This window comes from Marmota flaviventris, chromosome X (assembly GCF_047511675.1).
Source record: "Marmota flaviventris isolate mMarFla1 chromosome X, mMarFla1.hap1, whole genome shotgun sequence".
NCBI lineage: Eukaryota > Metazoa > Chordata > Mammalia > Rodentia > Sciuridae > Marmota > Marmota flaviventris.
The window spans coordinates 70601441-70619247 of NC_092518.1; the positions used below are offsets into that span (position 1 = coordinate 70601441).

General features: G+C 33.9%; 1 protein-coding gene across 3 annotated transcripts in view; it reads right to left on the reverse strand.

Moving 5' to 3' along the window:
* Chm (CHM Rab escort protein) overlaps window positions 1-17807 on the reverse strand; it is a 165457-nt gene that overhangs the window by 50743 nt on the left and 96907 nt on the right. The gene's annotated exons all lie outside the window — the stretch shown is intronic.

The window sequence follows — 17807 nt, forward strand, 5'->3', positions numbered from 1 at the left end:
AGAGCCAAAATTTAACTGGGAATTGAAAACTAGAACAGCAAGTGTATGAGTTAATGCAGCAGAAGCTCTAAGAAGTTTCCTAACTCAGCAACCTAAGTTTTGGGGTTTTAATGTCCACATAGGAGATGCCTTAAGATCTAAACAAGCCAGGGAGCAGAAAAATAACTAATCTCTCATAACATCTGGATGTTTATGGGGCTGCATCTCAATTAAATGGTGGTCTCAGAAAGAAATCCACTTACTAACAGAGGGAGAAAATGAATCATTAGTTTTGTCTTAAGTCTGGGTAGAGAAGATTATAACTGTGTTCACAGCAAGTGGTCTACTCTCACATAAGCTAGGGAGACAATCAGTGTAACCAAATGAAATATCATGAGAAGTTAGTGATAACTCGGAAACCTGGAGGAAGCAATTGCTAAAGCTTTCTACCAAGATATGACTTCAACCAAGGCCATGTGCAATTGTCAAAAATAAGATACCCCTAATGATGAATTTATAGTCCAAAATCACATATTAAGAAATATGTCAAACCCTAAGGGAGAATCAGCACACAAAGAGCAGAACTAAACTTCTCAAAATATTATTCAGATATAACTATCAGATTATTAGTGTGACTCAAACATATGAATCAAAAATATGAGAAAAGATTAATGAAATGTCCACAAGGAAGGCTGCAGTATGCTGAAAATGCCAACCCCTCCCCCACACACACACATCTTCCCCAAGATATCCACATCTCAGTCCCTTGGAATGTGAATAAGTAATCTTACATGGAAAGAAGGACTTTCTAGGTGTGATTATATTAAAGATCTTAGGATGGGAATATTATCATGGTGGGTACAATATAATTACAAGGTTCTTCAGAAGAAAGTATAAGAAAGTCAAAGAAGATGTGAAAATGGGAGCAGAGATCAGAGTGTCTCCACTGCTGGAAGGGGGACTCAAGCCAAGAAATGCAGAGGAGGCCTCTTTAAACTGATAAAAAGGCAAGGAACAGAGTCTTCCCTAGTGCCCCAAGAAGGAATGCAGCCCTGCTAACCAGTTTTAGACTTCTGACCTCCAGGATGTAATATAATAAATTTATGTTGTTTTAAGTTATTAAGTTTTTTATGGTGGCAATAGGAAATTAATAGATAAGAACTATGCATATTCGGAAATGATTATATGACAGAAGTAGCACTGTAAACAACTAGAGAAAGAATGGACTATTGAAAATGGCTTGGAGACAATAGTTTGTCTATATAAGGAAAATAATTACGTCTTTGCTTTATGCCATATTCAAAATCAATTCCAGGTAATTGAAAGACATACATGTAAAAAGTAATAATTTTACAAGAATATATAGAAGGACATGTTTTTTAACTGAGGAAAAGATTAGTTCAATATGATGCAAAAATCATAAAGGAAAAAGACTGGAAATGGAACACTTTAAACATTTAAATATCTGAACAAAAAAAGTAAAGACAAACCACAGACTGGCAAAGATTATATTACTAACTGTTTAAACTAATTGCTTAAAAAGTTTGTATAACATTTTGGCAAATCTAGTCAAGTTCAAGATTCATGTATCCACAGAGCATCAATTCTATTGTTAGACATAGGGCTTTTACCAAGCCTCATACATATACAGATATATGTGCACAGCATAAGGTTAACAGGAAGAATTTTGACTACCTAAGTTCATTTACCAACTATTCCATCTACTAGCTCTGTGACCTTGAATGAGATATTTAGCCTACCTGTATCCTATTTTTCTCAAGTATAGAATAGTATCACTGATTTATATAATAAGTGTCCTTTTGGGCAAGAAAGGAATTAATATTTGTAAAGAAGTTAGTACATGCCATACAGAAATATATGTGTTCATTAATAAATAAAAGAGGTAGTATTCACAGACAACCCAAATATCCATCAAGAGAAGAATAAATAAAAGAAAATATATATTCATATGTTGTAGTAAAGAATTTCACCTCAATACTTGTAAGTAGTCAAAGGACAACTGGAAACTCCACATTGGGAACCCTTCTGGGCTCTGTCCTATACATTTCTTTACTTGACTAACTTCAATCTATATGTATTCCCTCGAATAAACTAAAACAATAACAGCTTTTAAGGAACCCTGTCAAGTCCATGTAGTAAATAATCAAACCTGAGGGTAATTCTGTAGAACCCACAATCTAGCAGCTGGTATTATAATTGTGAGTGGTCTTTTGGAGACTACATCCTCTAACTGTACAGCCTAATACCTTAAAATTAAAATGAATTAACTCCAGCCCCATCTACAAATATGGACACATTTCAAAACATTAATACTGATTGATAATAGCAAGTTAGAGAAGAATACTTTCAGGGATATCATTTACAAAAATTTTAACAACTTTATAAGCAAAATAATGTTATATCTCAATTAAGAGTATACAGATAGGTAGGAGGGTGGGTGGGTAGGAAGGTGGGTGGGTGGATAGATAGATGATATATGAAGTATGTAAAAATTCAACAGAATTATAAATACCAAATTCAGCATAGTACTTCTTTGAAGGGAGGGAATAAAAGTTATACTGAAGATTTCAATTGCTCAAATTCTTCAAATATGGTCAAATTTTAAGATCTGAAAAAACCAGGAGTACATGGTTTTTCTTTGTTATTCTGTGTACTATCTGAGGCATTCTGAAAATATTTTATACTCTACAAAGATTTCAAGTATAAATGGTAGAAATAAATGACATTCTCCAAGTATGGGGGAATGTTTCTACTGTCTTTCTAAATTCAATCACTTTAGTGTATATGACAAAGCTGGCTTTGGTAGATTCAAGGTTAGGTAATAATTTGTTCTGATATAAATCCTCAAAGATATAAATAAATTATTTTCCAAATAAGAAGTTTAGAAAGTACAACAAAGGCATATTAGAGTCAGCAGGTAAAAATCCCTATGCTTGAGAAGACTTGTGAACACTATATATTTTACCTAGGACACCAGCTGTAAGATGCTCTCCTTTTGTATTAAGTCCTGTTCAGCAATCACATATAAACTTATATAACAATATTTATCAATCATGCTGGCACATCTGGTATTGAGATATTAGACACTATCAGAGTCTAAAAAGGGTTAGAAAAAAATAAATCTTTCGGTGAACTATTTTACAAGGTGATATACTGCCTTCTGTTGTTGATGGGGGGGATACTGGTGCAGAGAAAGTTGATGTGATCAAGACAATTGACCCTGTTTTCAATGTCAATTTCCTGTTTATACTGAAAGAGCCCATATGAAAATGAACTATTACTGGCCAATTCCACATAAATAGGCTGAATTAGGTTAAGGCCCTAAAATGAACAAGTTATAACTATGGACCAGACCAATGTTTTAATTGGGATATCTTTATGTCGTTTGAGAGAGCACCATGCTTGCAAGCACCGCTACGGATGAGCTGTTACAAATGCATCCACTGAGTTTTTCATTTTAGTCAATTTGGTTCAGGTTTATATATACATGCACATATACACAGAACATTAGAGAAGACTTAACCTTGTTGTGTCAATCCCCCATTGAAGAAAAGCTATTTTTAAATGTCATCCTAGATTCCAAGAGGAAACAAAGGAATCAAGTTCAGAACCAACTGGAATTTGGTTCTGAATATAAGGTTAAAATTATAAAATATCATGACACAGACTATAATTATATTATCAAAAGACTGAGTGATACATTTAACTGAAATTAATGTAATGTCTATAAAGACTGCCTTTCATTATGTATTACATTGTTTACAGAACATATTGTTAGTATAGTTATTTTATCAAGTATCCTGAAACTTTGTTTTTTGAGCTAAACGAGGCCTCTAAAATATATTTAAATATAAAATATAAGCAATATCTGTAACTCTTTTTAGAATCTATCAAAAATTACCTGCTTTTCAACAATATGATCTATTAACAGTTGGCATGCACTGCATGGAAGAAACACAAGAAAGTAATAAGGCTCCACTAGATAAATGCTTGCTTTTCAGTGCCTTAAATGGCAGCCTAGCAACCCAAGGAGTAACAGGCTTTACCAATGGAAAATTAAGCTATCCAAAAGAGCAACAAAAATAGAGATGGTCAGGCGTCCATTTTGGTTCAGTTTATAGCAGCCATCCTGGGACCTGACAGAATGCCTAGCAAGGTTGTTCTGTACACCTACCTTCTCTAGGGTAGTATGAGACCTAGAGGCAATTAAGTATGTATTATGGGACTGATCGTACAAAAAGAAATCTACAAGTGTTCTAAATAGAGTAAGTAGTACTTTTCCTCCGAAGATCACTACAAAAACACATTTGAACACTTTGTCAAATGCTATTAAAAACAAACCAAACAAAAAAGGGTCTATTACAGAAGGGGGAAAAAAAACTGACCACTGGTCATCATCACTGTGCTTTAGTGACATCCCAGTGTATACCATAAACAAATACATCAGCAGTTACATTCAACTGTAAGATATGTCTAAGTGCTTTGAGATACAATAAGGCCTCAGTTGTTCCAACTGAGTTCAACTGTGTTGCTACATTCATGCATATATATTTATCATAGCACTATATTAAAACAACACATTGAGTTTTCTATCATTTTTACTCGTGCCTGCTGCTCTGAAAAACGTGTAGGGAGACCTACATATTTGTGAATGTTTATTTTATATACTTAAATGCACATAGACATGGGGGGGTGGCAAAAGTATTAATGTTTTTAACACATACACACACCATGAATGCAGTCTTACCATATGTCACATGGCATGCTTATGGGTTATATACATATACAAGATGTTTATATAAATATATTATGTACTGCTTACATGTTTATATTACTTAGCAGAAGGTTCAATTATACTTCCATCCTTAATTCTACTTCTTGGTATTTGGTATCTTTCTTTGAGAAGTAAGTAGAGGGAAGAAGAGTATTTATATGTTAGGTGTCAGAAGTGAATGCTAAATTTTTGCTGTAATGGATCTGCCTCCTGGGAAGGCAACATTGGGCAGCATGTAAGTCACAACAGCATCTCTCCCCAAGATCCATACTAAAACATAACCTATTATTAAACTCAACTTAGATTTCCTATTGGCTCAGCACTAAACACATTCGCAAGAGGTAAGTAATAGGCCACAACTCTTGCAGCTGCAGTAAACTGTGTTGTGATCACAACAATCCCATGTTAGCCCTCACACCCTGCTATAAGCTCCTGGAATTCATCATCCAGTAGAGATGAAGCTTGACTCTGTTCAGCAGGATGATAGGTAGGTAGTAGGTAGGTAGGTAGGTAGATAGGTAGATAGATAGATAGACAGATAGATAGATTCCTCCACTGAGTGCCCCACTACCACAATCACTCATTCACAGTGAATAAGAACAGTCAAAACAGCTGGCCACATCTTATACCAGTCTTGGTGACACAAACTGAGGGGCGCTTGTCTGGTAAGCAGTGATCAACCAAATCAAAATTCCCAGGCCATCAGAAGCCAAACACACACTCTCAGTTATGATATGTGAATTGCAAAAATCAGTTCTCAAAGATGGTTGTGATATCAACATGGACTTCCCAAATCCAGAATCAGATTCCTTTCTTGATCATCCCACTTACTAGCTGTATGACTTTTGTTTCAGTTTGCAAGACCATACAATGGAAATAATAATAACTACATAGGGTTGCCCATGGATTGAGTTAATGAATATGAAGTCCTTACTGTGTATCCGGCACATCATTAATAATCAAGGCATTGCAGCTTATGTTAGCTATCACCTCCAACAGCAAACAAGACAAGGTTTACAGAATATACAACAATCCATGTAGGGTCTATAGACTACATTGCTCTGTGCAAGAATCTGCCTCCAGATGTTCAAGATCTCTGCAGCTTCTTCCAATAGACTTTAAGCAACTTAAGCACAGGGTCAATTCAAAGACCTTCCACAGAGAGATCTGTGACAGTTCTAAGAGCACTGTTCGTACTGATAGCAACAAACAATGAGGTTTACTCCTTCCTTCCTAAACATATATGAAATGAAGGCTACTATGAACCAGACATAGTTCTGGACACTGGAGACACAAAAGTAAACAACACAAATTTGTCTTTATTGCCATATAACTTATCTACTGTGAGAGAGACAATAAAGAAATAAGATAACTGTAGATAGTGGCAAGTTTTCTGAAAACCAAACAGAAAACAAGATAATATGATGGTAACACAGAGGGTGGAATGTTATGCAAGTTAATTAGAGATACCCATTCTCAGAAACTAAGGTTTGAGCTGACACCAGAGAAACCAAAGAAAGTAACCACATGAAGATTTGAAGGAGCAACATCTCAAACAGATTAACCAGTAAATTTCCAAACTTGAAGTACAAACTAGCTTAGTATGTTTGAGGAAGAGAGTTGAACACAGGATCAGGAAGAAATATAGTATTAAATGACATCACAAAAAATAAGTCAGGGGCCTGACCAGACAAGGTTTGAAGGCCATGATGAGGAACTGGAATTTTATTCAAAATATAATAAGAAACCACTAGAAGGGTTTGAGAACAGCAGTGATATGATAAGATTCATATTTTTTAAAAGATAGGTCTGGCTGTTCTGTGTAGAATTGTTAAGTGGGTAAGAGTGGAAGATTCTGCCATAGACCAAATCAAAGATGATGGCAACCTGAAGCAAGGTAGTGACAATACAGACAACAAAGTAAAGAGATTGGGTACACATTTAAGACATAAAGCTGATAAGTATCACTGATAGACAGAATGTAGGAGGGAGATATCCTCCTGAAAAAAAGTTAAGGTAATTTCCATAATCAGAGGCAGATTCTCCCCCTTGTAATGTGTAACAATCAAATGCAACTTCTCAAGACGGATAATCTTCCTATACCAGGTATTGCTTTGAAGGGGTACTCTAGAAGCATTCATGTTCCTCCTGGGAGGTAATTATAGACAACTAATTGATACCAACCTCAATATCCACTATCTCTTGAACTTTAATCAAGATATTCTGGGTACTAATTTGTACACAGGAGGACAGTGAGCAGATTAGTTTTTGTGCCTTCAAGGAGCTACCATGAATGTGGAAGAACAGCACTGTTGATAATTCAACAGATTATTTGGTGCAATTAGGATGCAGATTTCACGCTCAAGGAAAAGGTTGTGGGCAGATGGATTGTACTTTAGGCACTGCTGTCACTCTTAGAAGGCATAATCATCATGCTTAACTTAGAAAAAGCTGTCAAAAAGCAATACATAGCCTTCAGAAAACTTACTCCCAGAAACTGCCTCTATTTTACAGATCTTAGTCATATATCTAGCTTCCTCTGTTCTTGGTGACATTCTGTAGATGATATATTCATTTTTTCCCCAGCTTTTCCAGCTGTCCTTAAATTTAACCTTCTATAGGAAAGTCACACTAAAACTTATGTATTGGATGGCAGAAACAGATCTATATTAATAACTACACCAGGGGCCCAGAATAAATTAACATAAATTATCGAATACAAGTCATCATTCAGTCTTTTAAAAATAAGGCCTTTCAAAATATTGGGGGGGGTCAATTTATATGCCTGGGTCACAACCTAGGCTCCATATCTATATTCACATGTACAATGGATGCCTGGTTTGTACATGGGTGACAAACACCACACAAACTCAATAAATATCTCAATATAGCTTATCACAATGACATTGAGAGGACTTTTGATGGAAAACATTAACTGGTATTTCCTGTTATTCTTTAAACATTTTAATTCCAGCTAAGCTCTTAATGCTGAACCTTTGAGTCTGAACATTCAGTCTAACAGACCCATCTTTAGTATTTATGACTTATCTACCTAAGTAAATTCATTTAAAAGTAGCTCGTTCAAATTCAAAAGTAAGCCCTTTGTTCAAACTTTTGGGATATAGAAAACAAGTCTATAGTAAACCTATTTAATCTCTTGAGATTTCCTTAAATCAATCTCCTTACTCAGCCTCTTTCTCAGGTCTGAGTCTTTCCATGATATAATTACTCATGGTTTGAATAATCCTTATTTAAATCCCTGTTCTATGCTGATATGTACTCTTGAAAACTCAAAATGCATAAATAATATTCAAGAGGTACCAAGTTTGAATCTAGATAATATGCTCCTCTTTTTCATTTCTAATGCCCTTCATGGCTATGTCTAGTATTATGCGGGTATTTTTCAATTTAGAAACAAAAATAACATTATTTAAAAGCCCGATGTAATGACTCCTATAACTCTTTACTGGTTGAAAAATATATACAAAGACCATGATGTTAGAGACACAGCCATTTCCCTACTTTTTTCACATGGCCCTTGTGAAACAGTCCATCTGCTAATACTCTTCAGCTTAAAAATTTTGGATCTATATAAGCTCTCAGTGTCAACCATAAACTGGAAAAAGGGTTACTGATAGGATGGGAAGTTACTATGCTGACTCAGTAATCATTTATAAATATGTAAACAAACAAATACACCCACTAAAACCTACACACTGATCCTTGGGAGTCTACTGTAAAAATCTCCTCATGCAAGTAAGAGTTCATTTAAACCACCCCCTTCCTTCCTTCCTGTGTTTAAACTAGATCTCTATGCATGACTAAACATTATCCCCAACCCCATGGTGAGAGACCATTTATTTTTTTTTTAAAGCAGTCTTCAGTACAAAATTTTATCAAAGGCTTTTTGAAAATCCAAATGTTCACTGGCTCCCCCCTTTTCACACTTATTTATCCCTCTCAAAGAACTCTGTTAGATGGCTAAGGTATAATTACCTCACAAAAACCATGCTGTTTCTTCCTGTGGGTTCTACATTCAAGAATTTCACCCGTTAGCTGTTTATTACAAAATTGAGTGTCATATTAAAGTAATAGTTAGCCATATTGCTCTGTGGTCTCCAGGTTATATGGTGAAACTGTATAGCATGGATACCTTTTCAACTCCCCAGATCAACTCATTTCCTTTAACTGACCCTTACATAACTGAACCCTTTTTTAAGACTGTTATATTTTAAACTGAGATGGTTTATATGCAAAAGTGGTCCAGGTTTCTATAATCACAGAGAGGATATGGTACTTTTAATTTTTTCCCTTTGTTGGCTTACATAAATCAAATAAAAACAGGATATTCAGTTGTGTTAGCAAATTCCAGGAAAGGCCTGCAAGTCTTCTTAGTTCAAAGGTTAATGGTACTAGTTCAGGACTGAAGGTACAGCTGTCTGCTTTTATTCAGCTAGGGTTGTATGTAAGAATAAAACCAAATCAACCAAATATTCATTTATTAAGAGTCCTCCACTGCATTAGTTTTATAGTAGGTAGAAACATGTAAGTTATGGATTTAGCCTTCTGTTAAACATGAGACAAATGACATAAGTGTAACAAAGAGAAAAATTAAAGACTAAACTAAGGAGTATAAGTACAATAGTAGAATTCAAAGACTAAAGATTCAGTGTGCATTGGAGATTTGAAGGAAACCTTTAACATAATCTTACAATATATCAGAAATATTAAACTATTGGCCTAAAAATACACCACTTCTAGTGGAAAGAGGAAGTAGATCTCATAACTGTACTAAATCAAGACTTGAAGAGGAGTAGCAGATTGTTATAGAGTGGGGATAGGTTTTATAAAGCAAAGAAGTATGAGAAAGAGCAGAAAGTTGTGAATTTGCATGGATATCTGAATGAATGAAAGAATGAATGGATATACAAAGTGGTGAAGAACAGGAAGTAGTTAAATGATGAAATAATTATGGAAGGATAGGTTAAAAAGTAGATAGAAGAATTTGTTCCCTTGTTAGGGAAGAGGAAGGAAGCAGGACAGCAGCTGAGGTTTAAAGAAGGAATTCAGGATAAACAATGAAGAGTGGAAACTGAGGAGAAAGTCTAACATGAAGACAATAAGAAGAAATGATACAATAATTAGGAAAGAGATAAGGTTAAACCTGTAAATTGTATGCTATCAATCAGGAAAAAGAAAAATACTACTGGAATGCCTGTGGCTTCCTTAAGGAATACTCATTTTACACAGCAAGTCAAAATCCAAAAGGAGACTGTCTATGGTATAAATTTACTACCTAGTTGCTAACTGTGAGTTTGACGTAATAAATGTGTATTTTAGAATAGTCACAATAAATTTCTTTTTAAAACTCAGTTTGGCCAGGTATGGTGGTGCATGCCAGTAATCCCAGTGACTAGGAAGGCTGAGGCAGGAGGACTGCAAGTCTGAGACCAGACTCTGCAACTTAACAAGGCCCTAAGCAACTTATTGGGACCCTGTATCAAAATAAAAAATAAACAGCACTAGGGTTGTGGCTCAGTGGTAAAGCACCTCTGTGTCCAATACCCAGGACCAAAAAAAAAAATTTCACTCTGGCGAAAGATACCATCCTCCCAACTATGCAAATAAAAAATGTTATTTACCTATAACAAGGAATTGCCAACTGACATTCAGGAGGACAAATCTAGCCCATACCTAAGTATTATTTCACCTCACAGATTATAAAAAATAAAAACAAATCTACATTTGCATAAAAAAGCTGAATCTATGGCTTTTTTTAAGAATAAGAAAATCTAGATCTGCGAACCCTAGAAGTGGAACTATAGTTAAGACCTGTGATTGCAGAGTGGCTGATCCCTTTGATAGGCTAAGTGCTCTAAATTCACTGTGGTATTCTCCACTACCTATGATCCTCTTCCAGCTTAAGGGAACTTCCTTTATATGACCCACCTTGCTTCTGTACCTATTTGTGATTATGATCTGTATGCCTCCTATGTTCATTAAGTTTTATTATTTTTATTTACCTTGTCATGAAAGTTCCATATAGGATAATATTTAGAATGTTGTGGTTTAAAATTTAAAATATGGCTCTTCTAAAAGAAGATATTAGTCAAAGACAGCAAAATGAAAACATTAGCAGAGTTGATAGAATTCTGAGAATGTCCATTCACAAACACTGGTTTTAGAAGATAGGGAAAGAGAAAAATGAATTTGACACTCTGAGATGGCCAAAGATTATTTTTTCTGAAAATCAGTAGGGTGTTTCCATTTCTAATCTACTATAATAAGTAATAAAGGTATGTTGGGAAAGTCTGTGAATTTAAACATCTCAGCTTCTTTTTAGATTAAAAAATCTGCTTAAGAGATAAAACTCAAAGATAAATGAAAGTTTAAACCACATTCTGAATTTGTGTGTGTGTGTGTGTGTGTGTGTGTGTGTGTGTGTTTGGTCAGCTTTATTGAGATTTGCTATTAACTTCCAAGTCTTTGCAGTTTAGTTATATATGACAGTGGATGACTACACAGATTTTAAAGAGAATACTCTTTATTTATACTGTTAATTTATCCATCCAACATTTAATTGACCATCTACTAAGTGAAGATAGAATACTATGCTTTACCATTACAATTTTAGTCATTGACTTGAGAGTCTATTATTCTATTACCAATAACTTTCTAGAGTTTCTATTATCGACTTAAAACACTACTTTCCCCTCCCTTGCCAACCTTGACAATCATTTCTTATCAGTAAGGTTATAGAGGGAGAGGGAAAAAAAACACATTTCATATATAGAGAGGGGGAGGGTGGGCAGGGAGGGGAGACTAGACTTTCTGCTAATATAGAAGTAATTCCATTGTCAGAGAATATATGGAATGTTGGATTTCTGCTTCATCTTAATTAGAAATGGCCACACATCTTACAGTTCAATTATATAACATTTAATACAAAGATAATCCTTATATTTTTGAAGTTTTGGAGAATTCTGGAATTAAGATGAAGGAAATACAAATTTGATTAAGAAAAACAATGGTTATTTGACATTAATATCTAGATCTGACTGAGAATTTAGATAATTTCTTCAGTCGCAAGCATGTCTTCCTTTTGTCAAAATTAGAATTGAAAAATAAAAATATAACTTTCAAGCATACACAATAAAATAATTATACTGCACATTAATTTTGAAAATGAAAACTTCTTTTCTAACATTACAAAATCTTGGACTTTTTTCAAGACTAAATTCACTTTAATACACTCTGACAGAATGTAATGCTTGATTGCACAAAGCTGTGGCTAGAACTCCTTTTTAAGTATCGTCAACTATATAATAGGAATGGCCAATACTTAACAGTTGTTAAGAAAAAAATACAAGGCTCAGCAACAAGGAATTTCCCATTTGTTCCATTTTAATTAAAGTTTAAAAAAACATGGGAATCCATGTAAATAGTTTCTGAGAAATATTTAGTACTGGGTCTAATGAGGCATATTTTTCTGTTTGTTTCACTTATTAAACTGCCGCTTCAAATATTTGTTTATAATAAGCTCAAGGAAAATTCACAAAAGCAACATAACATCTGCACAATATATTAGTCAAATAGTTGAGTATATATGCAGTATAACCTAACTTTTTGATGTTATTAACTCCAACAGACATGTAAACCCATATTACTCTAATTAATTGAGTACTGCTTCCAACAATGAGATAGATTTTACTGAAAGAGTGCATACCAACACTGTACTGAATTTCAACTTTGCCCTAGTGACATCAAATTCTAATACAGATAAATTAAGAATTGTGAAAATTTTGGGCTGGTATCCCTCATCCTACACAGACTTTAAAATAACCAATTTCAGTTCCTATCAAGGTAGGAATCAGTAGTTGTATTTTTAATATAGCTACACAACAATAGGACCCATTAAGAGCTGAACTTTTGACAGCAGTATTCAAGATGATTTATGAGTTTGTATATAATTTGATTATTCTATTAATTCTGCTGATTACTGTTTCAGCTAATAAAGTGAAGGTCACTTCCAAAATAAATCTTCATTACATTTCACAGAAAGTAACTGCCTCCAAGTAGTTGTTTTCTTTAATTAAAAACTAATGTAACAAGAAAGAAGATAGGCTTCAGGGTTACAGCATCTGTTGATACAAGAGAAGTATACTGTGTGGATTCAACTCAACAAAAAGTGTCTCTTCATCAAATACTTTCAATTTCAAATTAGAGTAACTATTTTATACATATTCATTTGTACCAATTTTAACTTTACAAGAATAAGAGTTGGATGATATTAATGGTTTAGAAATTAAAATTAAAAACATAAAGGAAAGCATAACTGAAAATATTCTCCAAATGCTTTAACATAAAATGTAAAAGCAATTTTTTCATTTCAAAAATTATATATGTGGAATTGTTTATATGAAAAAGAAACCCTAGGTCTTTGCCTTAGCCAGAGTTTTTCCCTAAAGGTGGCAAGAGACCATCTCTGCCCCATAAGATAAATACTGGGCACAAGGCCCTAACAGATTGGAGGGAGATCAGAGGAAAAATGACAAGTGGTCACATTAATATATTATTCTCATTTATTTTTACACACAGAACATTTTGTGTCCTGGACTAATGCTTTGTTTTATTATTATTTTAAAGTTCCCAAGCCCTTCAGCTTGAGGTCCTATCATCAAAGCTGATGAATCATACAACTACATAAAACCAATAAAGTAGATTAAATATGATGCATATTTTCACATAGAAATAAAAAGAAATCCTCAAACTCAGGAAATCATATTTCAAAAGACAAAAATGTTTGAATATAAGAAATTGCAGATGCACGAAAATGCTACAAATCAGCAGGTGGTAATAATTTCTACACTGCCAATAACCTTAGTTGGAGCATTGTCACAAATTACACTCCTGATTATCTCCTTCAGGCTGCTCTGGGTCACCTTAACCATTCTATACACAAAAAGATCCTACCTTAAGAGTTCTGACACTCTAGTTCCTGCTACCTAGAAAGTCCTTCCCTTAAATCTTTGAAAGTTCCTGCCTGGCCATCATATTCTGGCCCTGTACACTCAAATGCCACCCTCCTGAGTGCTTATTTGCCCATTACTCCCTTTAAAAAAGAATCCCCCTATCCCTGCCAAAATAACTCCCTGCACTATCATCGTATTTTTCTTCATAGAACATTAACTCTCTTAAATTGTTTTTGTCATATTTCTCTGTCTAAGAGCCTTTAACATCTTCCCTAACAAGAGACTTTCCCTCTGTTCAACAGTGTATCCCTAACATCTACAAAAAAAAAGCTAGGAAAGATTAAATATGTACTTATTATTGAATTCTAATTTTCTTCTGAATTTGTATATGACAAAATGAAAAGCCTGAGTTTATAGTCAGATGCTCTCCTTTTTGTGTAATAAAACACCAATTGTAGGGGCTGAGATTGTAGCTCAAAGGTAGAGCACTCACCTAGCAAGTGTGAGGAACTGGGTAGGAACCTCAGCACCACATAAAAATAAACAAACAAACAAATAAAGGAATTGTATCCAACTACAACTAAAAAAAAAAATCTTTAAAAAATACCAACTGTAGGTCTTTGGTGGGGGGGGGGGGAGCAAGGCTCTATAACTGTTATCCCTACCTAGCATGCCTCAAGAGAGAGTGTGCTTGCATAAACAAAACTCATATAAATACTAAAGATGTCAGCAAGTTGCAAATAATATTATTGGTTATAACCCAAAATGAACTATCCTCACTCTTACTAGGTCCTCTTCCTGACAATACTACATATTTGCAATAGTACAAGTTTAGGGGCTTAATCTATGACCATGGAAGAGACATAATTCAAAAGGGACATAATCAATGTGTAGAAGAAAGTAAGGTCTGAACCAATACTAGTCATGAACTATAAGTTCCTTTTTGTATTTCTTTTACAGATTAAAAAAAATCTAATGTAGAAAAGATCAATTTTGTTGAAATGTCTAGTTTCTCCTTGAATAGTCACAATCACTAATATTCTTTACCTTGTAAAAAGCAGCATTTAAACATATACATCAGTTTTCTATTACTACATTATAGGGAAATGCTTCAACTTTGATGTTGTGATCTTTGAAATCTACTTTGCTATTCCCCAATCCTCAATGGAACCTAGGTGGGAGAAGGTGAGAAAGGGACAGTGTATAACCATACTTTTCCATAATTAAAATTCCCCCATAAATGGCCTCTAGTTAATTACCTCTTGAAGTCTTCCTCTTACACAAAATTCAACATTTTATGAAGTTTTCTGTAGAAGGATCAGTTTCTATACGTTTGTAAATACTGAAAAGGCAAAATGTACTTACAACACAAGAAGCCACTGTAGAGGGAAAAAAGCTTTAGAATTTTCAATCTTATATACCAACAAAGTTTATTACAACATAGTACTACCATATTGGCATTCTTATAGAATTGATGTCATTTGCAAGTATTAGATTGCCGTTGACACTATGTATAAATAAGGCTGGAATAGTAATGATGATATAAAGATGAGAGGTCAAAGTAAAGATGATGAACCTTATGCAAGCCACTTTAAAAGCAAAATGAATCAAGGCAATTCGGAAAAAAATAATTATAAATCTTATGGTTTTTCATATCTGTTGTACTATAAAACTTATCAAAAGCCTATATTATTTTTATAAATAAAATGCCTATTTGATAGGAAAGTAAAAGTTAACTTGCTTCAAGGCACAAATGAGAAAAATTGCAGCAGCAAAGTTAAGAAACAAAATAGCAAAAGAGGCTGGGGTTATGGCTCAGCAGTAGAGCACTTGCCTCACACATGTGAGGCACTGGGTTTGATCCTCAGCACCACATAAAAATAAATAAAGATATTGTGTCCATCTTAAAAAAGAAATAGCAAAAAGAGTAACCCGAATATTATTCTCACCTAAAATACTCATTGCCAAAAACCATATCTTTTTTATTTCCTTTTAGGAATTAAAAATAAGTAAAAATCCAAAACCACAGGGCTATAGTTTATATATTGTAGTATATTTTTCTTCCACAAAATATCTGAAATTATGTTTTCTCTTTCCTTAGAATACAAGAAAACATATATACTGGCTATTAATAAACCAACTTCTATCTAGTAAGATCAATAAAAGCCATCATCCCAGATGACTTACAGATCAATTATAAAATTCATGCTTAACTTAATAATATAGCAGTTCTCAACCTAGATGGTATGAGAGACAGTGTATCTCAAGCTTACTGAAGAGAAAAACAGTGGCATTTCAGTAGAACATATGTAGAGCCCACAGCCTCTCTATCTATGCAAAAGCCTGTAAAAATCCTTGGTATTTCTGTAGGAATGAGTCAATTATGCAAATACATCCAACACGTGTATTAGAATAAAAAAGATAAAGAACTACTTGTTCAAATATTCAATTTATATCAAAAAATGACATTCTGCCACACAGAGAACCTCATTAGGCTATAAAGCTTTTCTGTCTATATGTCCTCCTTTTTGCTAGCTTGATTTCTGAAATGTAAAATGCTTTTTAAAAAAAATATTTATTTTTTAGTTATAAGTGGACACAATGTCTTTATTTTACTTTATATGGTGCTGAGGATCGAACCCAGTGCCTCACACATGCTAGTTGAGAGCTCTACTTCTGAGCCACAACCCCAGCCCTGTAAGATGCTTTTCAAAAATTTTTTTTTAGTTGTCAATGGACCTTTGTTTTATTTATTTATACGTGGTGCTGAGAATGAAACCCAGTGACTCACACATGCTAGGCAAGCACTCTGCCACTGAGCCACAACCTCAGCCCCATAAGATGATTTTTACATGCCATTTGAACACAAACTATCTGTTCCAAACTGACATTACATAATTAAACTCATGTAAATTTGCAACTTAGTTTTGTACCACTAGAGAATATATCCCTACTTAGAGTACCCATGGTTCCTTTGATAACTTCCAGGGGGAACAAACTGCATAAAAGCTCAAATTTAATATATAAATTGACAGATTAATATCTGTTAATCTCACTGGTTATGGGTATTTTGAAATATTTTCTGAATGCAATGGTCAGGACAATTTTATTAGCATATTTTATTAGTACAAATATTTAAGACCATCTCCATAAAGAAAGGCTAAGTTGAATATCAGAAACACTGGGTTTGTTCAATTGGCTGTAAATATCAATAAGCATTAGTGCGTTTACTGAAGCCTCAAAAATACAGTTCCAAAATATATATGTCTGAGAAAAATTATTTTCTATCCCAGTAATTATTCAGACATAAATATTTCTGTTCTATATGTTTTGATATCTTAAGATCTTTATTTTAAAGAAGATACGCATTAGAGATAAGTAATGCATTCATTCGCATTTTGTCCAAAATATTTAAAATAAGGAAGTCATGATCAAATGTTTCTGATTTTTACACTTCATTTATATGTAACTAAAGGACTGCCTTAGTTTGCTGGTTTTATTTCAAGCATTAAAGCATTAATGTTCAAATAGACATTAAGTAGTGGTTTTATTGCTACTTCCAGAGTACAAAGAAAACTAATGCTTGTTTTCATTTGTTATCTGTTTGGGAACAGTATATCCTCACACTACTACAATGAAGGAAAAATAGTGAAGACTAACCTCACAAAAAAGAATAAGCAAGAAAGTTAATTCCAGTCATGTAGTAGGTGTTACTGTGGATTTGAGAGCAGCGGTTCTGATCTTTGTATATCCACCTCTGTCATAGGACCACTATAGCCTGACAGGTTAAGTGTTGATTTTGAAAACATCACAGAAGGTAGCAACACTCTAATAAGAAGTTTGGCCCTCAATTCATTTAGTTCATTCTATCATACCTAAGAATCTGAATTGACACATTTACAAGTTCACACAGTTACCAAATTATTTTAATTAACAATGATTCATACAGTGTGTACTCAGTGCCATGTAATGTTCTAAGAACTTTGCAAATTTTAATTCCCTTAATCTTTATAACAACCCTATGAACTAAGTAGTTAAAACACAAAGTTAGGATCAACATT